The 23,415-nt window shown below is 37.2% G+C and overlaps 1 protein-coding gene and 1 long non-coding RNA gene across 3 annotated transcripts in view; both read left to right on the forward strand.

Moving 5' to 3' along the window:
* The window catches only part of LOC105154175 (uncharacterized), a 217,939-nt gene that overhangs the window by 127,673 nt on the left and 66,851 nt on the right, over positions 1 to 23,415 (forward strand). The gene's annotated exons all lie outside the window — the stretch shown is intronic.
* Positions 1 to 23,415, forward strand: part of LOC147909245 (uncharacterized) — a 76,935-nt gene that overhangs the window by 21,745 nt on the left and 31,775 nt on the right. Inside the window, exon 2 of the long non-coding RNA XR_015545638.1 lies at positions 1 to 23,415. This exon is cut by the window's left edge and continues 15,149 nt beyond it; it is cut by the window's right edge and continues 31,775 nt beyond it. This is a non-coding gene — a long non-coding RNA (uncharacterized LOC147909245).

Here is a 23,415-nt window from a genome sequence, read left to right on the forward strand (position 1 = left end):
AACAAGGTTCATCTTTCTTTTTTTTTCTCCACGTTGAAGAGAAAAAGAGAAAAGATGGACTGTACAAGAAGTTCAGCTGAAAAGAACATGCTTAATTAGTGTGTTATTAGCGTGTGTTATTATATGCAATGTAGGATGTCCTAAAATTGACGATAAATATTTTAAAGATAGATTCTTAGTAACATTTTAAGAAAATTTAATATACGAAAATGTCGACGCTATGATAATTTTCAAATAAGAAGTGTTTAAAAATTACAAATAACAGGGCCAAAATTTTGTGTACAGAAATTTTAAGATGATCAGTATTTTAGGTGTTTCTTCGATTTTTATGTCGTATCATACATTCTATTGTTTTTCTTAAGAATATGTTATTAATAATTGAATTTTTTGATTTAAATAAATAGTACAAATTAAAGAAAAAAGGAGAACAAAAAATTAAATTAAATTACATATATAAAATGATATTTCGAAAATAAATCTTCCGATCAAATTTATTCATAGAGTTTATCTTATGGATGACGAATATCGGAAGAAGATATTTACGCATACCTATATTGTATTTACACGAGACAAACACAAATTAATATTTATAAAACACGTTAGAAAAAACCGTTAATATTTAGATATTTAATTTTATTTTTTCTTCCGTCCTCTTTGTAAATATTTTTCTAGTAGAATTCGAGAGATTTGTTTTTGGTCTCTTCATGTTTTCCCATAGAAGTAAATATTATATAAATTGCTGCATGCAAGAAAGTAATATTCAGAGATTTTTTTTCAATATACGTATGTGGTACAAAAACAAATAAGAGGACAGAAAATATTATACGTACAATTAAATAGCATTTTAAAAATGCCTTAATAATATTAAAGATTATTAATCATCAATTAATCGTCACGACGTACCAATATTTTATCGTAATCTTTATATTTTATTTGTATTTATATTTATCAGCAGCATAACGTTATATAATTTAAAATATATATAAAACGACTTGAGGTCCTAATGAATATTTCATTAGGATATAGAATTTTTTCTATATCTATTCTAACAAACAAATATACATACGTAAGCATATATAGTTATGTATTATACAATATTACTCGGAACATATGAATTTCACGCAGATCCCATTGGCCAACTTCAGTCGCTTGTAGTAACTCGAAAACTATTGCGACCCCGACATTTCCATGTCAGGATTTTCGACTCTAATTAATGTTCAGGACGCGCCACTAAAGCGTTCGCATCGGGGATATACCATTATATGTATATTATTATTGCTATCACTATATCATATTACGAGTATCGGAGATTTTGCTCGTAACGTGATGGACGGACGGTGATTAATTACGCTGCCATTTCTTTGAAATGGGCGAAAAAGAGGAGAATCGGCGTTTCCGCGGAGCGAAATCCGCCCTCTTCACCGTGGAATTTCTCTCGTCAGACGCGCTACGCTCAATTTCCACGCACTCCATTCTTCCCGTCCGACGGTACGACGGGTATCCCCAATTTCCCGACCGCCCCATGGACCACCCTTCACTTAACGCCACTTAAGAGAACGTTACGTCAGCGATCGCACCGGCGATCGTTACTCCGCTACGCTCCCATATACGTCGTTGTTCCGATAACGGAAATCTCTCCATCTCTCTTCATATCTCTCTCTCTCTCTCTGTCTCTCCCTCCTCTCATCATTATTTCGCCACAATACCGGTGCCAGCAGCGGCGAGCAAGGAGAATAACCTTTGTTACGCGCGAAATGGAAAACGGTCGGACGATTTTTCAACGTCGATGCTTAGTCCGGTTCGGTTAAGGTTTCTGCGCGGTGCGCCAGGTGAACCCAGCGACCTTATCGACGGCCAAGTCCGATACGGATTTCCGGTACGACGCCCGGTACACGGTCGCAAACTGCGGTTAGCGTCGGACGTGTATGTGCGATTGCGTATATACACGTTCACGCCACGTTCGTACGTGGCCGCATCGCTATGTGCGTGCACGATGCGCCTGCGTGCGTGCGCGGCTGCACGACGGAAGACCCCGCCATGACACAGGAGCCAATATTTGTACGGGCGGTTGGCATCAGTTTCCCTGGACCGCCGGGTCCCCTCGAAAGCGACCTCCTCGTATTTATCGTGCAAACGACCGTCGATCTCAACGGAGTTTCGACCATCAATTTATAAACGTTTAACTTGAAAATTGGAAGCGACTAAACTTACATGGCTGATCGAGAATCGCGAGATCGCCAGAAGAATCGTCCGGATCGTCCGACGTCCAGGGGACAATAGATTTATCCTGAACGAATACTTAGCGAAATCTATGGCAGTAAGACAATATAACGACGGTAAAACGATATAATGTTTCCTATATAATGTTTCGAGGGATGGTCTTGCCTTCGCGAAATTGGAACTGAAATTGGAATGTTCAATTGCAGAGTCAATACCCGAAAGTCGAGAACTCAGCCTCCAATGGTGAATGAATAATAGATATCTTCTACATTTTATCTCGGGATTATTTCAAATTGAAATTTGTGATCATCGAGATTTGTTTAATACAAAATACAAATTTCGAAATTCTTAATAATCGAGAAATTATCTGTCTTAACAAAAGATTAGAGTCCCATTCTATCGTCGTTGTATTGAATTCGGAAATTCTCGATTTCAATCTTTCGCTTTTGCGAGGAAAGAGGAAGGCGAGTGTTGCTGCTTGGCGATGGACGATTCTACAGGTCTGTGTGCGCTAGTCTTTCGCTATCACTCGCTCGTTACTCAGAATCTTTCATTTTATGAGATTACCCCGTCGAACGTTAATCCATTTTACGCGACTTCTCTTCCCCGAGCGTCGTAAAAATCGTCTATTGTGTTCCGCAGATCGGCCGCCGACTTAAGGTAAAGGTCCGGAGACCAACGATACCTTTGTGCGACCGTCAATTTTTCCGGACGACTTCAATTTACCGTAAGACTTATCCGTGAAATTGGATTTATATTGCAATTTTTCGGTAAAGTTTATGCGTACAGTTTACGTACTTGAGAGTCTTACGCGAGTCCGATCCCTTGTAAGTTCGGGATCCGGTTGTAACACGTCGTCTTAATACGGCAATTAGGACTAGAATTAATGGGACGACAGGGATTAGAAAGTCGGATCACGATGATTTTGACTTACGTTTCTGCTTCGGGGATAATTTGCATATAGGTATTCGAGAAACGTTCAGGATCCTTAACAACGTGCTCGTGAACGAGGGAAAAAGTATCGAGATAATAGTAATAATGATAATTTTATTGAAAATGCGAATAAAACAGGAAAAGTATAATAAATGATTCTAGTAGATAAATTTAAATCTGAAAAAAAAAAATAAGTAATACATATACGTACAATCCGACTTTTTGTGATTGTAGAAACTCTTTGTCAAGGCTTTCACAAGTACGCAAGAATTTTTTCAGATTTATATTTTTATAGTCCGGAACAACATAAAAATTTGCACTGAAGTGCAAAGATCCTGAACAATGAAAATTTCACATTGCCGATAGAAGGATATATATTATATATACATAAAATAATAAATTGTTAGCTGAAAAAATATACAGAAAGATGATGAATTTTATTTCAAATGAGGAGTACGGTAAATTAAAATGATAGCAATTCAAAATAACGTACAAATAAAGAAGACTGACCAAAATAATAATAATAAATTGCATAGATGATAATATGTAGACGGAGATAAAGAATATGAGACTACGAGAAAAATTCAGTGGCTGACATGAAAACAAAAATAGTACAATTTTTTGCATTAATATTCAGAAATGTAAATCAATATCGAAGCTACTTTTTCTTATTAATTTTATGTGTCACCGTATCTTTGAAGGTTTCCACTTCGATATAAGGAGCTGAGATCGATTAAGGGAACGAAAGGTGCCGATTAAACGCAAGTTTTGTGTGTGTGTGTGCGAATACGTCATACGTATTAATTAGCATAAAAGTGCGAGTGTAATTTTTACTCTCCTCTTCTTTAAACATCCACTTCGGAAGGATAATGAAAAAAGGATGCGTTGACGTCCGTTTTGTAACTGTATAGTGACTTAGACTTTGGTGTGTTTCGTGCAGGTGACGTAATTATATATCAGAGGGGCGATTAAAATGCGAATGCAATATTCGCATGCGAGCGTTCGCATTTCGGTAATCCTTGTGCGCGCGCGCGCGCATATCATTTTATTCCTCTATCTCCTCTCTAATTTTGAGGTTTTTTTATTTTTATTTTTTCGAAATCCTCTTCGTCGGAGATTGGTAGGGGCAACGTCGTTATCGCCACGCAAGATCGCACGTCGCTGCCATATTAAATATTAAATAATAAAAGGAATACAAAATTATCTCCTTTCTACATTAAAATCACTTTCTGCATTATTCATCCTTGGCACTTTTTTTTCGGTCGGAATATCACACTACGTATCACCTAGCGACACGCGTGACACGTGACGCGAGATCCGTTCGCATGTGTGAACCACCGGATAAAACAAAAGACGCGATTTAAATCTCCGTCATATAATCTGAATTACAAATGTGCAAGTTACGTATACGTACTTGATTCTACTCACCTTTTTACATCGCTCGCGAAAGACGCAATACATTGCTATATGCGTTCGATAATAATATAACGTGACAAAGGGTTGACTTTTACGTGACGCGAATAGTATATTTCTAATTTAATCCTATTTTTCCCTTCTCTCTCTCTCTCTCTCTCTTTCGTGGATTTTAGGGATTTTCTCGAAACACTCTTCGTCAGGTAACGCTGATGTTGTTACACAGTAGCTGCGATCGAGTGAGTGAAAAGGTGACGAGAGATAAAGGTCGACGTATTGTAACGCCGTCAACGTCGCTCTCTGCCGTCTCTTTTTTTTTTTGGGCGACGTTGAAAAAAAAAAGAAGCGAATTACGTCGCGTTCATTTAGGATGACCCGATAATTTCGCGCACGTCTGGGACGTCCAGGATTTATACATCTCCCTCATTCGTGGAGATGGACGCGCTCGTTAGGCGTATCACTCCGTCAAACGACACGGTAAAAAGCGACGGCGATTGCCACGATCGATTATCGATGATCGCGCCACGTCGGTTGGCTGGCCGATTGTGTCGATAGTTGTTTTGTAATTCAGTCTACGTAATTAGGCTTGTTGTTTAACGTGCAACTGAACCCAACGCTTATTTGCACACGCTCGAGCATTTCTTCTTTTTCCGTCGTCAACGTATCTATGACTTGAGAGAGAGAGAGAGAGAGAGAGAGAGCAAGCTTGGAAACTACGAGAGCTCTTAAATTATTTGATGCAAATCGACAGATTGTGTATTGGTCGCGTTATTCGACGTTCTTCCCTTCCATATCGTCGAGGAATAAAATGCGCTGCAAGTGAAACGGGTTTCATCTTCTGAAAAGTGTAAAATATACAGGCACAGTGGAAGCATACTCCAAGCGACGTGATGCAGTAAATCTGGCCATCTTCCGAATAAGACTCGCTTGTAATCCAGGTATTGTACCTTTCAAATATCGGACGCGAAAAAATGCGTGTATTCGTCGATCATTCTTCAACTGGAGCGAACATCGATATGAAACTTTTCGAGTGCTGTAATCCGTGCACAATTTAAAAATCGAATCGAAAACTCTTTGTTCAGGAAAACTCTTTATCTTGACAGCGGCATTTTTGCTCAAGTAAAGTCACGCATTATCGATCACTTGTAATTCAAAAAGTTTTCAAGTTTCCACGGTTTTGAGAGGAAAAAAAAATCGACTACGGTTTAATCGAAAGATTTGCAGACGAAAGCAAGTCGATAGATCCTCAGATACATCGGCAATCGCTCGTTAATAGCCCGCGTCATTTATCATTCTCGATGTGTCTGTTCGGTGATGTACCGATATGATGATGTATCGATAAATGTGCAAACTATCGTGTTTGCACGAAAAGAGAGCAAAAACGTGTTTCTAGATGGAGATGCGATTGCACGAAGATCGGTACACAGTCAGTTGCAGTAATTGCGGGCGAGGGAGGGAGCAAAGGGTCTCTATTTGAAATCGCGGAGCCGTGGATTCGCGATTGCAGATAAAAAGGTCATGTAAACGTAGCGTCGCGACGCTGCGCTGGCTCATCGCGACGTGTACCAACCAACACGCGGATTTCTCGCGTAATATCGCGATCGGGAGTGATTAATGGCGGAGGCGCGCCGTTTAACCACCGCTTTTACATCCTGACACGGGGTGGTGGCCTGGGGGCGGTGGTGAATCGCGGGGGCCACGGCCCCATGAGTCGAACGGGGTGATAGGGAGAGAAAGGGCTCGAGGGGAAGGCGCGGTAAGAATAATACGAGGTCTATAAAGGAAACGTAGAATGGCTGTACAGATAAAGTGCGCAGGAAATCAGCCACTACCCCCGGGCCGGCGCCAGAGCGCATAATATCCGTGCTTTATTCGCAAATCCTCGCGCTGAGGGTAGGAGAGGAGTGGGATAGGTAGATAGCGTATATCACGCGAAAAATATAGTTACATTAACTGCAATTTATAATGGATTTCGCCGCCGCGAATTACTCATTGTTCTGCGAGAAACGTACGGCCGCTCTCCTTTCTCTCTCTCTCTCTCTCTCTCGGCCGCACGCTTGCTCATTCCTCTGATTTATACTTCTGGTTTACCAGACTATTAACGCCGCGCAACACTGTTAATAATCGCAGGTGCGAGGTGCAATCGCGACTTTTCCTTCGACTCTGGAAACATCGCGATCGATGAAGGCAGCAACTAGGAATTGCACGTTTTCGGCCGACAGTTCTCGATAAATTATTCCCGTTTTATTATGCAGGGGGCTCTTTGAGAAATAAAAAGATTGTCGGACGGGTTTCCACCAAGGTGTCGATAGTTTCCAAGTTCTACAAACAATTAAAGTCTCAGGGATTTTTACGAATTAATAATGACTGCGGAATCGATTAATCGCGGCTGAATTTTGTCCCAACAGAAGATTTATGTGACATTTAATAGCTGAGCAGTTCAATATTAAACGTATCAGAAATAAATTCTCACTCGACAAGAATTAAATATGTATTATATATACCCTGTTAATTTAATAGCACGACTATTTTTGCGAAAAACGATCAATGCGACGAGGATGTCGATTTTAAAACGAATTTTGTATTCAATTTTAATAACTAGCATATATCCTCTCGCACGTGTACAAGCCATGCAAAGGGACGAAAGGAACAAATCCGCTTTTCACGGTAATAATGGCACGTATCCTTTCGCTATCAAGCCGCGATATTGCAATTTCTTGCTTGGATCGTCGACTGAAGCGCTTGCAACACGTTTTCCTACACCGCGCTAGATTTTTTTCCCGTACGGCACCGTTCGCTGAGAAACGCGATATGCACTCTGATAAAATCATTTTCGAATTATTTTAATTTCTCGCTACGTGTCAGTCGGAAATTTGGTATGCGCAGGTATATTATTATTATATATTAAAATCACGCATTTAAATAAAATACGAGTCTGCTTATGTAAAAACATTCTATTTTCCTCGAATAAAAATTTTGGTGATCAGCAAATTCCAAATGAATTTCGAATTGGAGGACCTATAGCTGGTAAAAATTTTTATAGCAAGTTTATAATATTCAATTAAATGCTGAATATTAATTACGCTCTCAAGTGATTAATTCAGGTGAATAAGAGAGACAATGGAAAGGTTTCACACAAAAACCGAATCAATCCATTTGTTTTTTAATCTAGGTCGTAGCGTCAAATCGTTTTCTATCAGCTGCGTCACATTGTCAACAATTTTGTTTCGGCAAGAATCAAACGGGAAATATATATTTGACATTTCTAAAGATTTTTTGTTAAGAATAATTTCAAATAAAAAGTAAAAATATTATTGCTTTATATTTTAAATAATATTTCCTTCTTTACCTTTATCGCTATTAATGTTATAAAAACAAATCCAGAGGTTTCTGTTTTTTTTTTAATGGGCCATCAAAGTATTAACCGAGCGTAAAACTTTGATCTTCTACTTATTGTAATTCGAAGAAAAATTATTATACTTATACAATGGCTTGGAAATAAAAAGTTTTTTAAAGAAAGTATTTAAGAAGGGCTACGAGCCAATGAATAATTTTCAATACACGTTTATTGTAACAAACGTTTTTACCTCTTTATCGGGTCATCCTCAGTGTTATTAATTTAAAATTCTTTATAAACCGCCAGTCATAAAATGCAAAAACAAATATATATATAGAACTATAGATTTTGTGAAAAAGTCTTTAATTATTTATTTAATTGTATTGTAATATTTTAACGGCTGCACGGTATGTTTTACGCTGTAAGAAATTTCTGTTGTAAACTTCTGAAAGTGTTAAAAGTGTTTTCGTCCGACAAAAATGTACTGTAAATTTAACCGGATTATATTGTAAACAACTGTGTGTTACAATAATATTTTATGATAAAATATATGCAAATCTAATGCGCATGCGCGACGCGCGACGCGCCAGTTTTGTAAATTCCCAGCAAAATTTTTATTTTGCAAATATTGTGAAATCACAGCAAAACGTTACACGATCTGTAAACTTGCTGCAGATTTTTATTGTAAGAGTATTATAAATTTACAAACATTTCTAAGAGTGTAACGATTCACTAAGATGTTTCGAGTAAATATAACGTAATAATTTCCAAATTCACGCCGTTTAATACCACTGCATCCGAAGGGAGAGGAGGACACAGACAAAACGGTAAACTATCATCTATTAAATTGCAGAACTCGGAGTCGTTAGAGCCGAGCTTACGCGAGTTATGCTTTCGGAGGTAAGATCGCGATTTGTCGTAGAAAATCGCTTTCTCGCTCGCTCGCTCGTTCGTTCGTTGGTTCGTTTGCTCGCTCGCTCGGTCGCTTGCGTTGCTCCGTGTTAATTAATTTGTTAATTAATTTCGAACTATAGAACGGCGCGGCAGTTAGATAATTCTAAAATTCACTTACGGCGCGCCGCGCGCGCAACCTTTAGTTACGAACTAATTTATTATGACGATGATTTCCGACTGGCAAAGAGGGAAATGCCGACGTTACCCGTTAAAACGCTTGTTCAAGTATAGAGCTTTAACCTTTTCGAAAATCATAACGAGCGAATCACCGGAAGTAATGAGCGTGTTTCGTTGCCTCGATACGCTTTATGGCTCCGCATCGTCGCGGTGGAACTAAACGCCGAAATGGTTGTGAATGCAGGTTCTCCGGTTTTTTCCTCTTCTTGTGCTCTTTCCATAAACAAAAATGCCAGTATTACAATGCAACTACAGCGAAAGTCAGCTGCGGCTTAATTAAAAGCGGCGGATTATTTTTCTTATTAGCCCCTTAAGGACACGCGCACTGTGCAACCTACGTTTCGCTGTATTTTAATCTCGTGATTGCATGAGGAATGCATTGTAATTGGCTGCATTGCGTACCTGCGATACTCTAAAAACAACGAACTCGTCAATATGACCGAGATTCAATAATTTTTATTCGTTTTAATTTTTCTGCAAGTACAGTGTGTTTGTAAGATCGAAAAAATAATTACGAGAAAAATTTAGAATGAACGTCTAAATTTGATTTATACATAAGACTTGTAAGACTGAGAAATTTCATCTCAAATCTGGATGATATATATTTATAACGTGTATATTTCCAGTTAAAAATTGAATTTATATCATGCCTTTTAAGAAAAGCTTCGAAAACGAGGCCTTTATTTAGCAATTATCTGAATAAACCTTTTTAAGATGCGTTTGCTTCACCGACGAAGAGCAGAAGTACTTACCCAATTTAGGTCATGAAAATAGCAAATGATATTTCGCGACGCAAACGACAGCGCAATAATAAGTAACAAAAGTAGGTCGGTTGGGAAAATTTCAGGTAAAGTGGTCCGACTAATTTTGGCATATTAAACCGTTGACATTTGAAAAATCATGGACTTGTGTGAGTTGAACGTAATCAAAATAGCAAAATTTAAAATGGCAAATGTTCATTTTGCGAAAATTCAAGTGATTTGTTATATTCAATCATTATATTGAAATTTTATTTCCTTTATTTCTATTTTTTGTGATACAGATGTGATATTTGTATTTACTTTTTATTAATTCATTAAAAAAGCAGTAAAAATGAAATTAATTTCATTAATATTTTTTTTTTACGAAATAATTTTCAAAAGTATATTTTTGAAGCAGAAATTTCTTAAAAAAAAAATTTTTTTTTCTTTCACAATGTTTACTATTATATAGAAATATACGTAAAATAACAAATTATTCAACATGCTTTTCTAGATATTGCATTGCGTTGATAGAAAAGTGACACATCTTAGCAACTTTTTAATAGAGCGTTTTTTTAATTCTGAGTTTTAACAACATTTTTATTAAGATGAATACACATTACTTCACTTTCTTAATTCCATTCTTATACTTGCAACTAAATGTATTCTTTAAAACTATACATCATGAATTTTTAAAATTCGAACATTGCAACCCTAATGATAATTTTTTATTTGTATCATTTTTCTATTATCTCGACAACTTGTCTGAATTTTTATAAATATATAAATCATTAGAATTTTTCATAAATTGAAACTGATGGCGTGAAAGAGTTTAAAGCAACACTATAAAAAAATATGAGCATGTCTCACGGATGAAATGTATGCATCGTATATTCCCAATGCCTAATCATAATGCTGTACAAATGCGAAGTCATGTTAATCACGAGTTTATCATACAATCGCGAACGAACAGAATGGGACCCTTGCTTTATGCGACTTTAATCTTTGTTTAAAGTCACGAGAAATACAATCGCATGATATGTCTAATCATATCTCGTTGTCGACATTAAGTTCGTTAATTATGTTTCGTAATTACCTGTTGCGTTGTATAGGATTGAATTTTTCAAGCGTCGATGTATCCGACGCAGATAAATTTGTGTCGAGCCAGACAAAACCAGTCGCTGAACTGGAACCTATGACGTTAAATGGGAATTACTTTACCTCGACGATGTTCGATCACCGAAGATTCCGATTGTTATCACGAATGAATATTCGCGAAGCGCGAAAATAAATGGTTTAACTTGGACGCAAAACGTCTCGATAGAGTGTTATAAATTTAAATGGTCTGTAAAATAAAACATCGAGAAGCACGCGGGACAATACAAATGGAAGTTTGCTTACTTGTCAGTTAAAGGACAGTACTAGACAAACGCGCAGTTTTACAAAGAAAAGATATTAACCGCAAATTGCGCGCGCGCGCGCGCGTGTGTGTGTGTGTGTGTGAGACTGAAATTTCACAGACTGAACATTCACAGTGTGTGTGACTAAAATAAAATATTTTTTGTCTATTTCTATCCTGTCGTGTTCGCGTTCTTCTCTACATTCTTTTTAAATCTCGTTCTTTCAATTCTCAATTTTTAATTTAACAGAAGTTATTTTATTTTAGTATTTTATTATTATTTTAAGTACACCACTTTATAAAATTATAGTAAAGGAATTAATTTCCATAAATGGAAATTAAGGGAAAAAATTGTCAAAATAATGCATAACGCGCATGTGAAAACAATTAAATTTTGCAATAAATAATTTGAAGAAAAACAAAAAAATCCGATCCGCCTTAATTTCGAGAGAGGGGGAAAGAGGAAGAGAGGAGAGAGAGAGAGAGAGAGAGAGAGATTAGCTGAGCGAATTATATTTATATCACCTGATAGAATCAAGTTCTCGGACTGCTGTAGTTTTCAGAATGAAATTCGTCAGCTGTCATGCTCGGTGATTAAAATATGACACAATACATCCATGCATTTTATTTTAAATCGTTTCGTGCGCCTCGATGTTTCTGCTTTTATTTCGGAAAATGTCAAATATACATACTGATATATATATATAGGGCAAGGGAGTGTCGGGATGATCTACACGTTATATTAAAAGGAAAAGATTTTATTTTTTGAGCTAAATTTTATGGTATTTATCAAACAAAGCACGCGTGACAATATAAAAATTATTCACTTCGTGTTGATGATGTTGCAAGATTGTTGCGATCGAAGGCGGGAATTTAAATGAACAGACAGATTTATATGTGTGTTTATGTTTATAGGTAATGCAAACATAATTCGTGAGACATGTCCAGACAAAAAAAAAGTATAATATATAAATACATTATCTCGATACACACATACACATACAATACGAAATAATATATTATTTTGCAATTGGTTTCAGTAGTTTCCTCGGATATCGACACATGACAACAGCTCAATTTTACAAATTTGACAAGCCACATGGATCACCAAATAACATAGTTTCACTACGCAGTCATCAAATCTTCCATTTTGCCTGCGGAATCGCGATCAATCCAGATTTAATCCAACCAAGTTTGAATGTATATCTGACGTGTACCCGCGTATACCTCTTCGGCAAATACGAAAACCTTTTTGAATTCCTTTCTAGAAAAGGGATGTACGTATATATACCAACCCGCTCAAACCCTTTTGTGCAACCAAGTAGCACTGTGAGATTGGATTCGCGAAACAAAGGGCCTTATAATATATGTATTACACGAGTTCTCAACTTGTGACAGTTTCCTGAATAATTTTCAAGTATCTATCCTTGTCTGAGACATAGGCTATATAATCTTGCATCTCCCTGTGTATATGTGTGTGTGTGTGTGTGTGGGGGGGGGGGGTGTATGATACATATTATATGTATATATATGTATATATGTATGTATATATATATTATACATAAAATACATATATACATGACTATGCACACACATATCTATGCGCATTGCGCACGTTACCTGTACCTGAAATATTTAATCGTGAACTCGATTGGCCGCACGCGATTTCGCCTAGCAATCCGACTCGCGAGATAGCTAGAACTCTCAAAGCTTCGTAGCTCTCATCCGAGCTGAAGCTTTTATCCGCGACGCGTATATATTCCTCTCAGATATCCGACGCGCTACACCGGAACTTGGTAGTGTATTCCTGATTCGATGATAATATTTAATTTAATTCCGCAACAGCTTCCCCAGAATATGCACCGTAAAAATCTTTTATGCTCTGTTAAAAAAGAGGATAATAGAAAGAAATGCATGGAGGTGAAAGATGGATAGCTGTGGCGCGTAGACCCGCGAGCGACGCGGCAGTATGATTTTCACTTAATTGGCTACATGGATCGTTACAATTTTTCCGAGTTGCAACCCGCAGGCTCTCGCAGCTGTGCATTGGTGCAGTTCAAGAGTGGCCCCATGGAGAGGTCTTTTTGTCTGAGGTTAGCATTAATTGTAGCATTAATAAATCTCGTATTAAATTGAAACTGATTAAAAGAAATTAATGTCTTAACAATCGCACACCGAAGAATAATTTCTGCTTTTATCTATTTTCTTCTTTTTAATTTTTATTTATTTATTTATTAATTCCATTTTTTATAATTTTTTCTTTTATTCTCGTTTTTTTTATTTTGGTTTATTTATTAATTTTATTCTTTTATTCTTGCGTTGTAACATTTAAATTATTTTTACATCCTCTCTATCAACTTCATTACCTGATGAAGGCTATGTATTCAAAATGTCCTATTATTTTTTTGAGAAATTATTTGACAGTTTTAATACGAAATTCAATCATTCAATCGATAAGAATAAATCTAATTAAGAGTAAGAGAAATCCTATATTTGCTCAAATTTTGACGCGCCGCTTACAGAATTGATGAACATGTAAATATATAAATTCATATTGGAATACAATATTTAAATACTAACGTAAGATTCGCTGAGACTATAAGATAATACAATTTGATTTGTAGATTTGACAATTATATTTGACACAAATTATTTATTATCTTAATATCACTTGTTCTTTTACTTGTTTTTGATGCCTTCTTATTTTGCTTTGCAACATTTAAATTATGCTTCGCAAAATAAGTTTTGCTTTTATATTTATTATTTATTTCTACTTAATAATATTTTTTTATATATTAGATTTCAACTATTTCTACAAATTTATTTTTCTATATCACTTTCATTCGATTCTCTATAAATGATTATAATTTTTACAGCGTTGGCTTTCCCCTTTTTTTACATTGGAAAAAAATTTCCTAAATTTCTAAGTAATATTTTCTTGAACGGTACTAAATAAACATTTCCTTATGACAAATAAATATTTATTTGTAGTAAAGAAATGTTTACTTAATACTATTCAAGAAAATATTACTTATATTTAGGAATTTTTTTTTTCAGTATAGATTTAGATTCCATCAGATGTAAAAATACAAAAGTACGACCAGAATCAGACAGATACGACATATATATAAGCAGTGTATCCAACATATTTTCGTTTGACAGATCGTAAAGTTACGTATTTGATGTAACATTGTTGTTGAACACTCCGTATAATGTGGTCATATATCTCCGATACTTACTCGTGAGCGAACATGATTGCATCCGTATAGATAGGAATCTCACCACGCGCGTGATTTTATCCGGTAATCGGGGACCACATCGAGCACCTTTACACTTTCATCCGCCCTTAACCCTTGTGTTCATGACAAAAAGCCGGCTCATCCACCGAACGACTTTTTCGCTAAAATAATGATTATGTTCGATTAGCCGCCACACTGATCGCTTCATTTAGAAAAATGGTCTGGTTGGATTAAATAGTAATTCTGGTGGAAAATAGACGAATCAGAATTTTCTGGTTAAATGTATTAGAATTCTAGTTGAGATAACTAGAATTCTATTTGATATAATTATTCTGGTAAAAATAAGAATTCTAGTAGATTTTATCAGAAATATTGTATCAACCAGAATTCTGGTTATCTCAACTAGAATTCTAATAAATTTAATCAGAAAATTCGGATCCGTCCATTTTCAGAAATTTTGTTCAGTATTGAAATTTGTATATAAAAAGAACGTCGCGTGATAAAAAAAAGCGAACATTTTACTCCTTTGCTTCAAAAAAATTAAAATCTTTCAGAAAAGGAAGAAACTATTTCTCTTAACTAGACAAAAAATTATTGATTTATAATTATTATTATAAATCAAATAATCGGTTAAAAGGATATACGTATTTTTAACACGATTAAATGTCATTTTTGTCATTTTCGTTGCACATTCCTTAGTAAACCATCTTTTTTGAATTCTGATGATTTTGACAAGTGTTTATGAAGTTAAGTTAGCAATTCATTGTATATGATTAATAGGCTAATGTTTATTTAATACTGATTCATAATTGGAAAATCACATTTTTTGAATTGTGTTACTTTTGAAATAATTGAGCATTTTTTATTGTATTTATTTTGAGAGAGATATTTAGAAATGCGGAAATGACGAGTTTAGAACTCTAGTCAACTTAGCAGTTAATTTTAACTGTAATTAATTCCTATTGCATTATGTTATTATTTCGTTATAAATTTAACATTGTATCGAGGAAATGCGATTTTAGCCGTCATTGTGAGTTTCGATTACATTACAGTCGAATTTAGATAACCCGATTTTCATTGTAGAATCAATTTTGACTACAAAAGCAAATGACTTTATGTTAATTTATTGACGACCGAAAATACAATTCAGATTTTCCGTTAATTTCACATGGAAGGTATAAAGAAATTTTTTCTTCTAATGTCTATCAACAAAATATGATTTACAGGGATTAAGTTTACTCGCTATAATAGTCGAAGGTGGCTTGTAATCACGCGCGGTGCTTAAAAATCGCCGTCCGCCCACACTTTTATCCACCATCTCATTGATTTATACTTCTGATTTACTGGACTATTAAAACGCCACGCAACATTATTAACTCTACGTTTTATGGTCATTTTATTTTTGCGAAAATCCATATTTTTCCGACCGATCGTACACTTTTTATGTCGCAGAGAGAAATTATTTTAAATTAAGTTTCGAAAATATTTTAAATTAAAAATATCTATTTGGCGAAACTTTCGAAGCAATATGAAACGGTTAGCGAAATAGGATATCAGACGAGTAGGACGGACATACACGTGTATTTTTGTAAAACGCGCGCCCGCGCGCTTTGAAATTTAATAACGTTATCTGTGTGAAATTTACGGAGACCATTTTTTTTTACTCGTTAATGTAACGAACTACTCGACTACACGCGCGCGCGGGACGAAAAAATCTGCGTACGTAAAATATCAAACGTGTGTGAAATTGGCACGCCTAAAAATTCACCGCAGCGCGGCAGTTTCTATATGTACACGCTAATCGGCGCGGTCTCTCGAAATTGGCGCGCCTAAAATTGACGCCGCCTAAAACGTGGACGCGGCGCGCGCCGTAAATCGACGCGCCTAAAATCCGCTCTCGCAGCCTTTATCGGCAGCACGAGGCGTGAAATCCGCGCCTGGCCGGATCTCGTGATACACCTCCCGTCGTTCCGCGCTGCCCGTGCCGGTCGATGATTCTAATTCGCTTCGGCGTTCACCCTAGAGCGGCCATGCACGCACTCACACGCGTACGCAGGAAGGATGACGGGGTTGGGGGTGGAGGCCGGGCGGAAATTCCGGCCGCCGAGCGATCAGTTTTGCGGATGCGACGTATCCGGTGATTTGGTATTGTTGCCCGCGGCGAGCGCAGCGTCAATGGACGCACGCAGGTAGAACGCGTAGAACGCGTAGAACGCGTAGAACGCGAGCGTGCAAGCGAGAGCACACCCTCGCTCGCACGGATGCTCGATTGCTCGCGCGCGGCCCCGTGTCATCGCCAGGTGGATCCTCCTTCCAGCTGTACCCCGCCTCCATCGTGCTTTTTTTCTCTCTCTCTCTCTCTCTCTCCCTCTCCCTCTCATTTCTCTTCTCTTTTTCGGAGAGAAGAGGAGAGAAGAGGAGAGGGTTTCGCGTTCGACATTTTTTGGCCGGCCAATCGAGTTTTGCCCTGGAACCACCTCTTTGAAGTCCCACTCGCGGAGTGAAGATACCACGTCACTCTCGATGGACGACTTCAAAAGGTACCACCTTTTTGAAGTTACGCTCGACGGTACCCGTCGCGTTTTCCAAACGGTCGTTTCTCCGAGAGATGTGAAGAGATTCAGAAATCACCCGCAAACGGTTAAGTCCTTCCGCTCCGTCGCGCTCATCCGGTCTACGCTGTTATATCTTTTCTCTCATACGAAAATATTTTTTCTACAGCGAATTCGGTCACTTTGCATTAGTGCACCAGATTAGTGCACCGCTGACACGTAAGGCCATGTTGCGCCTCCAAAAAAAATTTTGCTCCCCCTCTTAATATTTTTATTTAACAATGCTTTTATAAATAAGCTTATCAAAATAATTATTTAAATATCTTTAGAAAGCAATTTTTGCTCTAGGGTAACTTGTTCCTAAAGCGGAAATATGAAAAGTAAAAATTTAGCCATTGCAATTAATGGAGCAGTTTTTCACTTTTTATGCTTTCGCTCCAGGGGATTCACATTTTGTAATATGGTTTCTCTATATTTACGTACAGTACGCGTTTCGGAAGAAATTAAATCTGACAGAAACAAACAATTGGTGCATATTACAGGAATAGAGAATGGATTTTTAAAACTTAACAAAGGAGAGTCCCCCTCCCCCCCTTATTAATGTGCTTTTGTACAGGGCGCAATTTGCACACCTGTTTGCAGTGGCCTTTGTACGTAAAAACATATAAATATTTTAAACGATTAACTATCCTAATGTTATCACGTAATAATATTATTTAACAAATAAAATATATACACGTATTATTTCATTTCAGTTGATTTAGCATGCATTTAGATACTTAAATAAGCAGTTCTTAAGTAATGTGCTCTAATCCGGTGTAATACGAATTTTCATTATTAACAGGGCTGGGGGTATGTATGTGAAATACCTTTATTTAAAACATTTTTTTTGTAATGCAAGTGTATTTTATGTATCAACGGAGCACATAAAAAGTATTACGTATTTTGTATTTAAAATCGAAAGATTGAATTAACATTTTTTTGTATTTCGTAATTCAAATGATATGATCGATCTTAATATTTGAAGTACAAATATAATCTTTCGTTATTAATACCGAAATACAAAATACAAAATGCATTGTCTTACAAATACTGTTTTTCAAATAAAAGTATTTCGTCAAATACATGCCCAATCCTAATTATTAGTTATCTGCGGCGACGACAAGATATGCAGTGAAGTAGAACAAAGTTTTAATTCGATCATGCGAATATGGAAATTACGAAGACAGTAATATAAATATAGGGTGCGTTCCGAGTTCGCATGAAACGCATGATGCATCATTTGTCCTTGCTGTTCACCAAATAATAAAGAAGGATAAAACGATACATCATGCACTTCATGCGTAACTCGGAACGCACCCATAATGTTGGTGCCACCGTAACTATCGGGCGTTTATCTATTCGTTATAGTTACATCAGCATTGTAAATTGTTCTATATATTATCTACTATACAGCGTAAGCCGCGTAAACATAATCTATATTATTAAAGGCACCATGTTCGTGTCGGGATGGTTTTATCACGATTGGGCTTTATTGATGATATTGGCCGCTTCACTATCCGTGTGGCGGATTGTTTGTCGTCGACTAGCGTTTGATGGCTGATATGAAGGTACGGATCGTAAAAGACGTAGTACGGCCATCGACGATAGGTATTAGTCAGACGACCGTTACCTCTTTGTCACTCGTGTTTACGACTTTTTCAGCACATATACATGCGCTCTTATCGTTTTAATCGTGTAATATTTAAACATCCATGTTTTGCAATCGGACCTGCCGCTCCTAACAAATGTCACGGGTTGCCGGATATATTTATGCGTTTGATTTATTTATACAGTTCCAATTTATACGTCCCAATTTAGACCGCACCACGCGATTTCAAATGCGCCGTGGGTAGAGTCCTAGAAAACCAAAGATTCGTCATTGAAGAGTATGGGCTGATTGGCTATCACAGTAAGGAAACGAAATGATATACAGCTATGATTTACAGCCAATCAGTTCTATAATGTACTGCTGCGCGCTTTTCCTATACTAAAAAATACTATAAAAATTTACGACCCTATGAAGAAAAAGAAGGCAAATACCTACTTGTAAAGTTCTAAATTTACAAGAGTAGCTCAAAATGACCATCATGCTTTTGACCTAATAAAAACACAATAGATGTACTAAACCTTAAAAAATTGACCAAATTCATAATCGAGTATTCTTCTTACATTCAATGGGAATTCAATTCTGATTCAATCCTGATTGAAATAAAAAACGAGTAATGAAGCTCTCGAATGTTTTACATTCATTACTAATATAATTATGATAAGGTAAGTGGAATGAGAATAGTCGACAATAGAAGCGAAATAGGAAGCTACAAGTTAATTAATCCGTAAGTACACAGAACGATTATTGCTAATTACTATAATATTTATTGTAATGCATTAATTATTTACCGCTTTACCATGAATTCATGGTTTACTGATACGTAGCAATTTTATATTGATTACGAGGATTTATGGAGCTCCCGAATGAATTAATACAAAAATTATTCGATTATTCGTGATTCTTGATCGTTTTGAAAATTCGTTCGATTTTCCGTTCCTACGAAATTCACGTCGAAAATTGGACACATCTGACGGTCTTGCGGATATCGGAAGAATATCCAGAAGACGATAGCGCGGATTGATAACACGTACGCTGTCGACGGATCAGAGAGTCGTGCCGTACCTATTTACCATGAATGGTAATCAGACCTCGCTATCGCGCACCGGATGAAGACTCTCTGGCTCCTGGTGGACACCAGAATGTAAAATTTACGCAAATTCTCCCTTTCTGCCGCCGCATTTCTGCTTAGATTCCGCGAAAACCGGAAATTTCTGCTCCTCTCTTTTCGCACGGATTCTTCGCAAACTTCGCAGAATACGGATTCTTCCTCTCCTTTTCTTCCTCCTTTTCTTCGCGTATCTGAAACTCTCATCACCCGCGTTAATAAGCTGCGTGTGGTACGACGCATGCGATATCGTTGCCTCGCTTATTTCGAGGATCGCATTACAAAGTAACTATTACAACGAAAACTTTAATCGCAGCTGCTGCAACGCATAGAGATGTGAACACGATGAAATTTGGTTTTAAGCTGAAATTCGACTGAATTTTAAGATTAATTCGACTGAAATGAACTTGATAATGTGTGTTATTATTATTAAATGTCTTTTATTAGCTGCATTGAATATTCCCAAACGCGGATATGCGCGTATGTACATACATATTTGTTTACATCGCGCAAACACTTAGTACAAATAAATTAAATTGCACCATGATACACAAACGGTATTTATAAACGGTAACAAGGGAAAGAGAGCAAAAAGTTTAACGATTTATTTATTAATATTTTATATCTGCAAATTATATTAAATATTAACATGAATAAGTCGTTTATCTAAGAACTGCAAATATACCAGAGAAGAAGTAAATGAGGAAAAAAAAGAGATGAGATACGTATCACACACACACACACACACACACACACACACACACACACACACACACATATATACATCTCAGAATGGAAAACTTGATAATTATGAACAGCTAATTGAGACGTTTGGTTTCCTTTACATCGATGACGTACAGCACACGATTAGTGCGATCTGGATCGTCCCCTTTGTTTTTTCATTCGAGTTCCTCGAGCCGTTTTTTTTCCCCGTTTCCTCTCCCAAAAAGTTGGCGAGTTTGAAAATGTGTTCAAGCGCTCTCTCCTTCTTTCTCTCTGTCTCGCGCGCGCACATCGAAGCTTTAAACTTTTTTTTTTCTCACACGCGAGCTACATGATGGGAGTGCACTCTCTCCGCGCTCTGGTCGCGTCTCACGAGGACCGCTACTGCACTGACGGGAAACGGGAATAATGCAGCTCCGCGATGGTGACGCAGCAGTTATTTACCGGACGACTGAATCGCATCGACGCGCGCGGGCCCTCTCGGGCTTCCGCGAGCTCTATTACGAGGGGTTGGTAAGGCGACGAGGAAAAACGGTGTCGGAAGAAAAGGAAGTAGGAAAGGGTGGGTATTCCATTACCCCGTCTGTTTGATCCCAGGGCGCTTTTGGTGTGTCGGGCATCGATTCTCTCCAGGGCCTTTTCGTTCTCTTTCTCTTTCTTTCTCTCTCCCTGCCGTCGCGTCGGACCGAACCGCCCCTTGTCTGAGGGTATTTAAAAGTACGGCATATCCTCTACGTACGTGTGTGCGGCAATAGGTATCCATTTGCGACGGACCGTAACATCCGTTTCGCCACGAAGAAGGAAAGGGTTTCTCCCTCTCTCTCTCTCTCTCTCTCCCTTTCTCTCTATCTACCTATCTATCTTCCCACTCTCTCGCAGTGGAGAGAGAGAGAGGATGGTTGGTCCGACGTCGATTACCAGCGAGAAATCAATCGCGGACAAATACGCTCTCGTCGCTTGGTTCGCTTTATTTACGGCCGGGCGACGCGACGCCGATGTATCTCGCTACGGTGTATGTACTGTACCGCTTACCGAAAAGCCAAATCCGAAGAGCGTGAATTTAGGGAGCGAGTAATTACGCTGTGCAGTCAGTATCTTAATTGATTGATAGATGTCTTTCACCGTGAATGTAATTATGATGAAATATTTGATGAAAATGATATTAATAACGGATGTGAAATCTAATGAACATTCAGAGTAGTAACAATAATAGTAACAATAGTAAATTACTTTGATAACACGGCACAAATTATAATTCTCCGATTTATAACGGTAATAATTTTACAACTACCTGGAGTGAAACCGGACGAATACAATTGAATAATTGCCCCATGGAGAAACAAATTTCACGGGATTTTAGTCGAATTATTCTGCAATATTGTGGCGCTTCTTGCCACAATGCGAATTTAATTTAAAAGGTCAAGTGCAAGAGGATTGTTACGAGATAATTATAAATTCTTTTTCCCCGTGGCATCCACTCGCCGCTATTTTTATCGCGTCGCTGTATACACACGTATTTCGCCATCGTGAAATCGCACACGATCGTCGCAGCGACTCCTGCGGATATACATATATATATACGGAAGACTTCCCAAGTGGGTTTCGGTTTCATAATAATCGTGATGGGACGACGGGGGCGTCCTACATAAAGAACTTGCCGGAGCGTTTGTCTTTGGTAGAAAAATTATATGCGCCGCTATATACGCTCCCGCATGCATGTGCCCGCTTTGAAATATTTATGCGCTTCTTATTGCGCGAAGGCCACTGTGTTCTTTTTGAGAAACGAATACGCTTGGCTCCGATACGTGGCGTCCCGTTGAACGTCCCGTTTTTCGCCCGCAAAAAAAGCCGGGCGACGATTTAGCGCGACGGGTAAATATGAAACGCGACGGAGAAATCGCGACGCGGCGTTTCTCTTGGCGGAGCTGGAATACGCTAACGATGTATTTAACCGCGCGGCGTGTTTATGCAGCATCCTGCAGCGCTGCCCGCGATTATTCTGTTACACTCTTCGCAAATTCGCCGTGCGCGTGTCTTGGACGTTTACCCGACTCGCTGGCTTAAACACGCATTTCTGGAAAACTGTAGAAATTAATCTCTCTCTCGCTTATACGATACAGTCGTACGAATAAAGCCGAGTGCCTCTTCTGGAAAATACATACAAACACATATTACGACACATATTTTATTGCACTCGTAAAGTTTGAGTACTCGCCTCTATAGAGGATTATACATACAGTAGAGCAAATAGTGATACAGGATAGTATTCGAATGACAGTACGTTTATAATCTAAATGATTACGTATTACGTAATATCGAAAATGTTTATATAAAATATAGTACGTGGAATGTACATACGTTGCTCCCTTATTTTATTATGGATGTACACTGCACGACTCATTTTTACAAATGTGTCAATATTTATATTTTAAATAATATACGAGCTATATACGAGCTATATGAGAATATGAAGGGTGTATTATATTTTTATTAAATAACATTTCCTTTGTTGTGTATTTACTTTATTTGTTATTGTTTTTATTTTATGAACTAAAATTTAAAAAAGTATAAATGACACAAATTTTAATTCGTTCTATAAGTACTTTAAGTATTCAAAATGATATATATATACAAAGTTTAACTGCAATTCAGAGATTAATCGCAAAGATTTGGAAGAAATAAATATATATATTATGTTTACTTACGAAGGTACTAATCTCTGCATCGCGAACTTTACATAAATCATCTTGAATACTTTAAGTACTTACATTAAAAAATTGAGACTTTTATCATTATTTTATAATTAATGTTTTTATAAAAGATACTTATTGGCATAAAAAAATTATGAGATTGCTCATCAATTTAATAAGCGATATCATTACTCTAGTTCTCTGAATGCGTTTCAAGAACTGAAAAGGATTTCGGCGCACAGTTTGCAGAAACAGATAAATTCACACAGGAGTATTTAAGCA

Source organism: Acromyrmex echinatior, chromosome 7 (assembly GCF_024713525.1).
Source record: "Acromyrmex echinatior isolate Ae372 chromosome 7, ASM2471352v2, whole genome shotgun sequence".
In the NCBI taxonomy this organism is placed as follows: Eukaryota; Metazoa; Arthropoda; class Insecta; order Hymenoptera; family Formicidae; genus Acromyrmex; species Acromyrmex echinatior.